General features: G+C 33.7%; 1 pseudogene; it reads left to right on the top strand.

Annotated features, from left to right (window-relative positions):
- Nucleotides 1-8,169: 8,169 nt before the first annotated feature.
- Nucleotides 8,170-9,036, top strand: LOC138305079 (carbohydrate sulfotransferase 11-like; annotated as a pseudogene).
- The last annotated feature ends 1,011 nt before the right edge of the window (nt 9,037-10,047 follow it).

The following is a 10,047-nucleotide window of genomic DNA, read 5'->3' as shown; positions in this document are numbered from 1 at the left end:
ATGTTATATAAAGGGAGTATATTCTGATATAGATGGTTACATGTTATATCAAAGGGAGTATATACTGATATAGGTGGTGACATGTTATATCAAGGGAGTATATTCTGTTTGGTGGGTTACATGTTATAAACAAGGGAGTAATATTCTGATATGGTGGTTACATGTTTTATAAAGGAGTATATTCTGATATGGTGGTTACCATGTTATATCATGGGAGTATATTCTGATATGGTGGTGACATGTTTATATCAAGGGGGTATATTCTGATTGGGATGGATGACATGTTATATCAAGGAGCTATATTCTGATATTGTGGTGACATGTTATATCAAGGGGGTATCATTCTGATATAAGGTGACATGTTATATCAAGGGAGTATATTCTGGATATGGTGGTGACATGTTACTATAAAGGGAGTATATACTGATATGGTGGTGACATGTTATATCAAGGGGGTATATTCTGATATAGTGGTGGACATGTTATATCAAGGGTGTATATATATGATTATAGTGGTGACATGTTATTTAAAGGAGTAAATTCTGATCATTGGTGGTGGATCAATAGTTATATCACGGGGTATCTTCTGATATAGTGGGTGACATTTATATCAAGGGTAGTTATATTCTGATATGGTGGTGACATGTTATATCAAGGGAAGTTTATTCTGATATAGTGGTGTATGTTATATAAAGGGAGTATATTTCTGATATGTGGTGATCATGTTATATCAAGGGAGTATATTTCTTGATATGGTGGTGAATGTTATATCAAGGGGTATTTTTGATTATAGTGGTGACATGTTTATAACAAGGGAGTATATTCTGATATGGTGGTGACATGTTATATCAAGGGAGTATATTCTGATTGTGGTGACATGTTATATCAAGGGGGTATATTTTGATATAGTCGGTGAAATGTTTTTATCAAGGGAGTATTTTATGATATGGTAAGGCTGACTGTTTATTTCAAGGGAGGTTATTTTCTGATATAGTGGTGACCGTGTTATAATAAGGGAGTATATTTGATATGGTGGTGACATGTTAATTCAAGGGAGTAACTTCTTATTTCAGGTGACCTGTTTTATAGATGACAATGTGTTAAGTTGGAAAGTTACTTGTTAAATCAGGACAATATTTGATTGGTATCTACATGTGGTATTAAAGGAGTTTATTCTGCTGTCTTTGTTCCATATCACTTGTCAAGGGAGTTATTTCCAAAATAGTGGTGACATGTTTATCAAGCTAGAATATTCTGATATGGTGGTGACATGTTATATCCAGGGTTTGTTCTGATATGGTGGGGACATGATTTATAAAGACGTAAGACAGATGATAGAACCATTAGGACAGGACTGGACAAAACAACAAGACAGAAAGAACACTCGTTACAAAACTGTTTTTTTTTCTTATTATAGAATAAACGTTTCGTCACTTGTAATGATAATAGGTTGTCGTTTCGTTGTATATGTTTTGATCCAAATCATAGTTTTGAGAATGCATATTTTTACTAACAAGAAAACTGGTAAAACTCTATTGTCTTGTTTTACTGTTTTCTTTTTATTCAGCGTCTCCCGGAGTGATACCGTGTTACTGGAAAGGAAATTGGTAAGTTTTATTTGTATTGTTTTTATTTCAGCCACCTCCGAGTGGACAATGGGGGTGTTAGTTGAAAGGAAACCTTGTATCCAAGACGCAATGTAAGTACCTAGACCTGGTTGTTTTAGGTTGCTTCTTTGTTCATTCACTTGTTCCACTTTCAAAATCTAGTATGGTAATAGCTAGAAAACCACCATTTTTCAATGTAGTAATGGTGTTAAAGTAAGTAACTTCTGTACTGAGAAAAATATCGAAATCGTCTGTTCATGTTTTGGATAGTGAAAGATATACCATTGTCAGCGACGGAGTACCTTAGTTTCAGAGGTCATATGGAAAAAGTTTCACTTTACATTACATGGGAATATGGGTGTTGTTACACTTACTTTCGGCGTATATGGATGTTACACTTACTTTCAGGTAATATGGATGTTACACTTACTTTCAGATAATATGGATGTTACACTTACTTTCAGGTTATATGGATGTTACACTTACATTCAGGTTATATGGTAATTTATGTTACACTTACTTTCATGTTACACTTATTCAGGTATGGATGTTACACCTTATTCTTTCAGGTTATGATGGATGTTTACACTTACTTTCATGTAATAATGGATGTTACACTTACTTTCAGGTTATATGGCAGTGTTAACTTACTTTTATGTTATTAAGGATGTTTTACACTTACTTTCAGGTTATATGATGTTACACTTACCTTTCGGGTTATATGGATGTTACACTTACTTTCAGGTAATATGGATGTTACACTTACTTTCAGGTTATATGGATGTTACACTTACTTTCAGGTAATATGGATGTTACACTTACTTTCAGGTTATATGGATGTTACACTTACTTTCAGGTTATATGGATGTTACACTTACTTTCAGGTATATGGAGTGATACACTTTTTCAGATAATCGGAAGTTACGCACTTACTTTCAGGTAATATGGATGCTTACACTTACTTTTCAGGTAATATGGATGTTACACTTACTTTCAGGTTATATGGATGTTACACTTACTTTCAGGTTATATGGATGTTACACTTACTTTTTCAGGTTATAATGCCTGTTACACTTAACTTTCAGGATAAATGGAGAGATGTCACTTTTACTTTTCAGGTTATATTGTGATGCACACTTACATTCGGGTTATATTGCGATTTGCTACACTTTACTTTTCAGTTGTAATATCGGTATGTTACACTTACTTTCAGGTTATATGGATGTTACACTTACTTTTCAGATACTAATGGTGTGTTTACACTTACTTTCAGGCTTATATGGATGTTACAGCTACATGTCTTTCATGGTAAAATGGTGATGTTACACGACTTACTTTCCATTTGTTATATATGGATGTTACACTTACATGTTCTAGATGGATTATATAGATGTTTACACTTACTTTCAGAGTTAACGAATGGATGTTACACTATACATTCAGGTTATATGGATGTTACACTTATTTCAGGTAATATTGAGATGTTTACAGTGTTATATGGATGTTACTTACTTTCATGTTGATATGGATGTCTTACACTCCTTACTTTCAGTGTAATTCGTGGTACACTTACTTTCAGATATGTTGTGCCACTTACTTTCAGTTATTATGGATGCTACACATACATCATGTTATATGGATGTTACACTTACTTTTTCAACCACTTGACTTTCAGGTTATATGGATAACTCTTCGATGTTATAAGGATGTTACACTTACTTTCGTAGATAATATGTGATTGTTACACTTACTTTCATGTTATCATGGATGTAACATCTTACTTTCAGTATAATATGGATGTTGTACACTTACTTATTGACAGGGGTAATATGGATGTTACACTTACTTTTCGGATTAATATGGATGTTACACTTACTTTCAGGTAATATGGATGTTACACTTACTTTCAGATAATATGGATGTTACACTTACTTTCAGGTAATATGGATGTTACACTTACTTTCGGTAATATGGATGTTACACTTACTTTTCAGGTTAATATTGGATGTTACACTTACTTTCAGGTTAATATGGATGTTACACACTTACTTATTACTGGATGTTACACTTACTTTTCAGGTAATTGGTTTTTACACTATCTTTCATGGTATAATATGGATGTTACACTTACTTTCAGATAATATGGATGTTACACTTACTTTCAGTAATATGGATGGCTACACTTACTTTCTAATACTGATGTTACACTTACTTGGTTATAATGGATGTTACACTTACTTTCAGGTTTATATGGAGTGTTAGGTCACACTACTTTCAGGGTAATATGGAAGTTACACTACTTTCAGATAATTGCTGGATGTTACACTTACTGGGTCCAGGTAATAAGGTATGTTACACTTACTTTCAGATAATATTGGATGTTTACACTTACTTTCAGTAGTAAAATGGATGTTACACTTACTTTCAGGTAATATATGGATGTTACACTTACTTTCAGGTTAATTGAATGGATGTTACACTTACTTTCACGGTAATTATGGGATGTTTACAGTTACTTCATGTTTTATGATGCTTTGGCACTTACTTTCAGGTAATATGGGATGTTACACTTACTTCAGGTAATATGGATGTTACACTTACTTTCAGATTTAATGGGGATGGATACTTATCTTTCAGGTGGATGTTACACATACTTTCAGATAATATGGATGTTTACCACTCACATTCATTGTTATATGGGATTGTTACACTTACAGGTTATCGGGATAAATATGGATGTATACACTTACTTTCATGATAATATGGATGTTACACTTACTTTCAGGTTAGTAATGGATGTTACACTTACATTTCTCTCAGTTATATGGATGTTTACACTTACTTTCAGGATGAATATGGATGTTATCACTTACTTTCATGGTTAATATGGATGTTTACACTTACTTTCATGATAATATGGATGTTACACTTACTTTCATAATGTTCATATTTGTAGCTATATGGATGTTACACTTACTTTCAGATAATATGGATGTTACACTTACTTTCAGATAATATGGATGTTACACTTACTTTTCTCAGGTTGTAATATGGATGTTTACACTTACATTTGCAGAATTAAATATGGATTGTTTACACTTACTTTCAGGTTATATGGATGTTACACTTACTTTCATGTAATATGGATGTTACACTTACTTTCAGATAATATGGATGTTACACTTACTTTCAGGTAATATGGATGTTACACTTACTTTCAGATAATATGGATGTTACACTTACTTTCAGATAATATGGATGTTACACTTACTTTCAGAGTATAATCGGATGTGACACTTACTTTCAGATAGATATTGATTGTTACACTTACTTTCAGGATTTATATGGTTGGATGTTACACTTACTTTGTCAGATAATCATGGATGCTGCACTTACATCCGGTTATGATGGGTGTTACACTTACTTTCAGGTTATATATATGGATGTTGATCTCACTTACTTTCAGGTTATATGGATGTTACACTTACTTTCATGGTAATATGGATGTTACACTTACTATTAGGGTAAATTGTTAACACTTACTTCAGATAAATATGGATGTTGCACTTAACTTTCAGGTTATATGGATGTACAAGTGGCTTACTTTCAGTATTAGCACTTACTTTCATGATAATCATGGATGTTACACTTACTTTTCAGAGTATATGGATGTTTACACATTTTCAGGTTTTAGGGATTTTCACAATTACTTTTCAATGTTAATGTCGACTGTGATCGCAACTTTAGCTTTCAGGTTGCTTGGATAGTGTTATGGATGTTACACTTACTTTCAGATAATATGGATGTTACACCTTACTTTTCAGGTTATATGGATGTTATGCACTTACTTTTCAGATTAATATGGATGTTACACTTACTTTCAGAATAATATGGAGGTTTAGTCATGCAGATGTTACACTTATCATTTCATGTTATAGTAGATGGATCTTACACTTACATTCAGGTTATATGTGATGTTACACTTACTTTTCCAGGTTCTAGTGATGTTACTCGGCACTGGTTACTATTGGATGTTACACTTTACCGTTCTGGTTATATGGATGTTACACTTACTTTTCATATATTATGGATGATACACTTACTTCTCAGATAATATGGATGTTTTTCACTTACTTTTTCAGTGTTATATGGATGTTATCACTCACTTTCAGAAAGATATGGATGTGTAGCACTTACTTTCATGAAATAATTGATGGATGTGTACCACTTACTTCTAGCCAAGATAGGTATATTGGATCGTTAGTCACTTACTTTCAGGTTATAATGGATGTTACAACTTACTTACAGGTTCTATACATGGATGACGCACTTACAACTTTCAGGTAATTGTGGATGCTTACACTCACTTTCAGGTTTATATGGATGTTTACACTTACTTTCAGATCTAGTGCGATGTTAATCACGATGTCATGATAATAAGTGGATGGTTACACTTACTTTCGCTTATGGATATGGATGTTTACACACACTTCAGGGTTATTATGGATAGTTACACTTACTTTCATGATACACTATACTTTCGAATGGATGTTACTACTTACGTTGCAGAGGGTTCTAATGGAGTGTCATTCATCTTTATCTTTATCAGGTTATATGGATCGTTTGACATTACACTTACTTTCGAATAATATGGATGTTACACTCACTCTTTCTTTGAATAATATGGATATTGTCTACACTTACTTTCGAATAATAGAGGATGTTACACTTACTTTGTCAGGTTATATTGATGTTACACTTACTTTTCAGGTTCATAAAGTGGATTGCCCTACACTTACTTTTCAGATAATATGGATGTTACACTTGACTTTCACACATAATAAGATACTGTTAGACAAAATGACACACCCATCAATACTCCTTGATATAAGCTGACACATTCAGTCAAATATCGCCAGACATATGACAGAATTACCAAGCAATTAGTAATAAACATGCTAAAATGAAATGTCCATGAGACATAGTGTCAAGGACAGCTTGTACACTCGAACGAACCAAAATGTCATATCCGACGTGTGTACCAATTTAATTAAGATTTCATATTTCTAAATGTATAAAAATAAAAACAGAATGAAAGCAATTACTGAAAACCTTACACTCCTAAAATGATGTGAAATGATTAGATATTTTTCTGATGAAAAAAGTACAACATTATGATGAAGACAGTCAACGTTTAATCTATGCCAGAAGAGCTAAAATTAAGAAAACCTTTGAAGAAGAATTAGTATTTGTTAACACCTTTGAATTTCTTACCAACAGGTTGTTCAGACAACGTAGAGTGTGTAAACGTGTTGATGTTAGGGCATTGGATAAAGGTAGGGCTAGAAAGGAGTTTTGCCATTTTAAGACCATTTTAGACAACGATTAGACGAGGGATGCTCTTTCATAGCAATTGCAATTCTATTCTGTGGTTTAATTGATAAACAAAAACAAGAATACAGTTACAAGTTTGGCAATGGAACAAAATCTACATATACTTTTGTCATCTAATAAAACATAAAAAGAGATTACAAGTTTGTCTGATTGAGCAAAATCTACATATACATTTGGTCATCTTATAAAACATATATAATAGACATACAGGTTTGGCTGGCATGAACAAAATTTTTTTCATATCTACATGATTAGCTTTTGTATAAAACTCTTACTAAAAACTTTAGGACGATTTCAGCGCTCTGTATTCAAAACTCTCTTTCTTGACTGAAAAGGGTAGGTTTGCAGAGTTGCTTAAAATTGTATATGTAAGAATTAATAATGTATTAAAAATCATCTGAAGAGGGGTAAGCAGCAGGTAGTGTGTGAAAGCGCTAGGGAAGAAGGAACATTTGTTTTGATATTTAATTTTTCATTGATATATATATTGTATATGTTCATTTGCATGTTTTGTTTGCTTATTTGCAGATCGATCCATGCATACATTTGTATATATTTTGGATGGAAAAAGCAATAAAATGAATCGTCATCAAAAGTCCTCGATCGAGATAAACCAAACCGCATAGTGACTTTCATAACTATCATCAGGAGGATTAATGTTTTGTTTTTTTTGTTGTATTTTTTTTTTCTTAGCTAGCAGTAGTACGAAACATGTCTGAAAATTGTTTCCTAAAACAGTCTACTAAATTCTTCAATTTGCATTAAATTATTTGAGTATAGATGTATGGCGCCTTGTTGGATGATGGTACCACTTTGCTAAGCGGTCTGTTTGTTTAGTAGACTGATCACGATTTAGTATTTACTACTCAGCATATTCAATGATGGAAACAGTGAATGGAAATGGGGAAATACCATTAGGCCGGTAACCCCCTTCCCACAAAATAATCAATAGTAATTGTAATAATGATTTCCTTACATTTAAAATATATGTCTCACATATTCACAAGTCTCATATTCAGAGAGAAACACCTTCCCGTCTGGATGGTTGAAGCAACAAAGAGGTTTCGACAACACTAATATTCGCCGTCACCTCCGCCAGCACTGTAAGACTCGACCCCGACAGAAGAGACACACAACAATAAGTATCTAGATTATTATTCTATTGTTAATGAAAAAATACAAAACGGCGTACAGCTACATTCAGCGTATAGTTTGCTACATTCCGAAGATTTCTTGTTCACATTAGTGAAAACAATATTTATAACATTGACCGGAAAGGTCAATTCGAGTAAGTTGAATTTTGGTAACGTCCATACTACATATCAACGAACTATGAACTTTCTCAGCAATTATCCACAGAAACAACGCCAGCGAATACTTCAGGAATATAAGAAGTATATGGTAGTGAGAAACCCCCTGGAGCGACTCCTGTCAGCCTATAGAAACAAGTTAGCTGGCAAAGGGATACGGGATATCTCATTTCGGGAGGCTGGCAAGCTCATCGTGAAACGTTATAGGGATAATGCTACTGAAGAATCTCTTAAATACGGTGACGATGTGACGTTTTTAGAATTCGTGAGATTCCTCACTGATGATAGAACCAAACGTTTTAACGACCATTGGGAGAGATACACCACGCTTTGGTCGTCCGTGTCATGTCAACTACGACTTTGTTGGCAAATACGAGACTATCAACAGAGATGCGGATTTACCCACTCCTTAAGGATATGGGTGGGGTCCCACCTAATATTCCGATTTCCATCAAGGTCGGAAAAATATAGTACAGATAGAAACTGTGAAAACATTCGTTTTTTTTTTTCGACAAACACATTATTCACCCAAATTCCTCCTGAAATACATAACAAAGCAGAAATTATATACGGTATTTCAGAAGGATTTCGACCTATTCGGGTATTCGTTATCATGATAGTTTGAATATTTCATCGATTCTTAAAGTAATCTGTATTTTCGTTTGATTATCCAATAGATTAATGCCCCTTCTATTAATTCACCTACTCCTTAATTAACTAAGTATGTTAAGTTTGTTATTTATAAATAATTTTTTAAACACAGCCAGTGAGCATTTTAGATATATATGCTGTTTTTCGTAATGTGAAAATATTTACTGGTACAAAGGTGTGTACCATGTCACCTTCTAGCAAGACAAATGACGGCGATTTTATATTCGGCACTGAGATTTACACCATATGTAAAACAAGAGGTCTATATTGTAAAGGTGGATCAAAATTGGTCTTCGAAATGCAAGATGAATCTAAAGAAATACCTACATTTGATAATGTTATAATGATTAATTCAAATATATTCTATTACATAAGCACACTTAAAAAGCAAGTACTAGTCTTTCTGATGATCGATACTCCAGCGGTTACTATGTCGTTATATCTACCCCTGTTATATGTCGTAACAAGATGATCGATACTCCAAGCGGTTACTATGTCGTTATATCTAGCCCTGTTATATGTCGTAACAAGATGAATCGATATCCAGCGGTTACTATGTCGTTATTTCCTATATCCCCCCGTGTTATATGTACGTAACAAGATGATCGTTACTCAGCGGTTACTTATGTCGTTACATCTAACCCTGTGTTTTATGTCGTAACAAGATGATCGATACTCCAGCGGTTACTATGTCGTTATATCTACCCCTGTTATATGTCGTAACAAAGATGATCGGATACTCCTGCGGTTACTATGTCGTTTATATACTACCCCCTGTTATATGTACGTAAACAAGATGATCGATACTCCAGCGGTTACTATGTCGTTATATCTACCTGTTACTAGCCCTGTTATATGTCGTAACAAGATGATCGATACTCCAGCGGTTACTATGTCGTTATATCTACCCCCTGTTATATGTCGTTAACAAGATGATCGATACTCCAGCGGTTACTATGTCGTTATATCTAGCCCTGTTATATGTCGTAACAAGATGATCGATACTCCAGCGGTTACTATGTCGTTATATCTACCCCTGTTATATGTCGTAACAAGATGATCGATACTCCAGCGGTTTTACTATG

This window comes from Argopecten irradians, chromosome 12 (genome assembly GCF_041381155.1).
Source record: "Argopecten irradians isolate NY chromosome 12, Ai_NY, whole genome shotgun sequence".
Classification (NCBI taxonomy): domain Eukaryota; kingdom Metazoa; phylum Mollusca; class Bivalvia; order Pectinida; family Pectinidae; genus Argopecten; species Argopecten irradians.
This window is presented reverse-complemented; position numbering and strand designations above follow the sequence as displayed.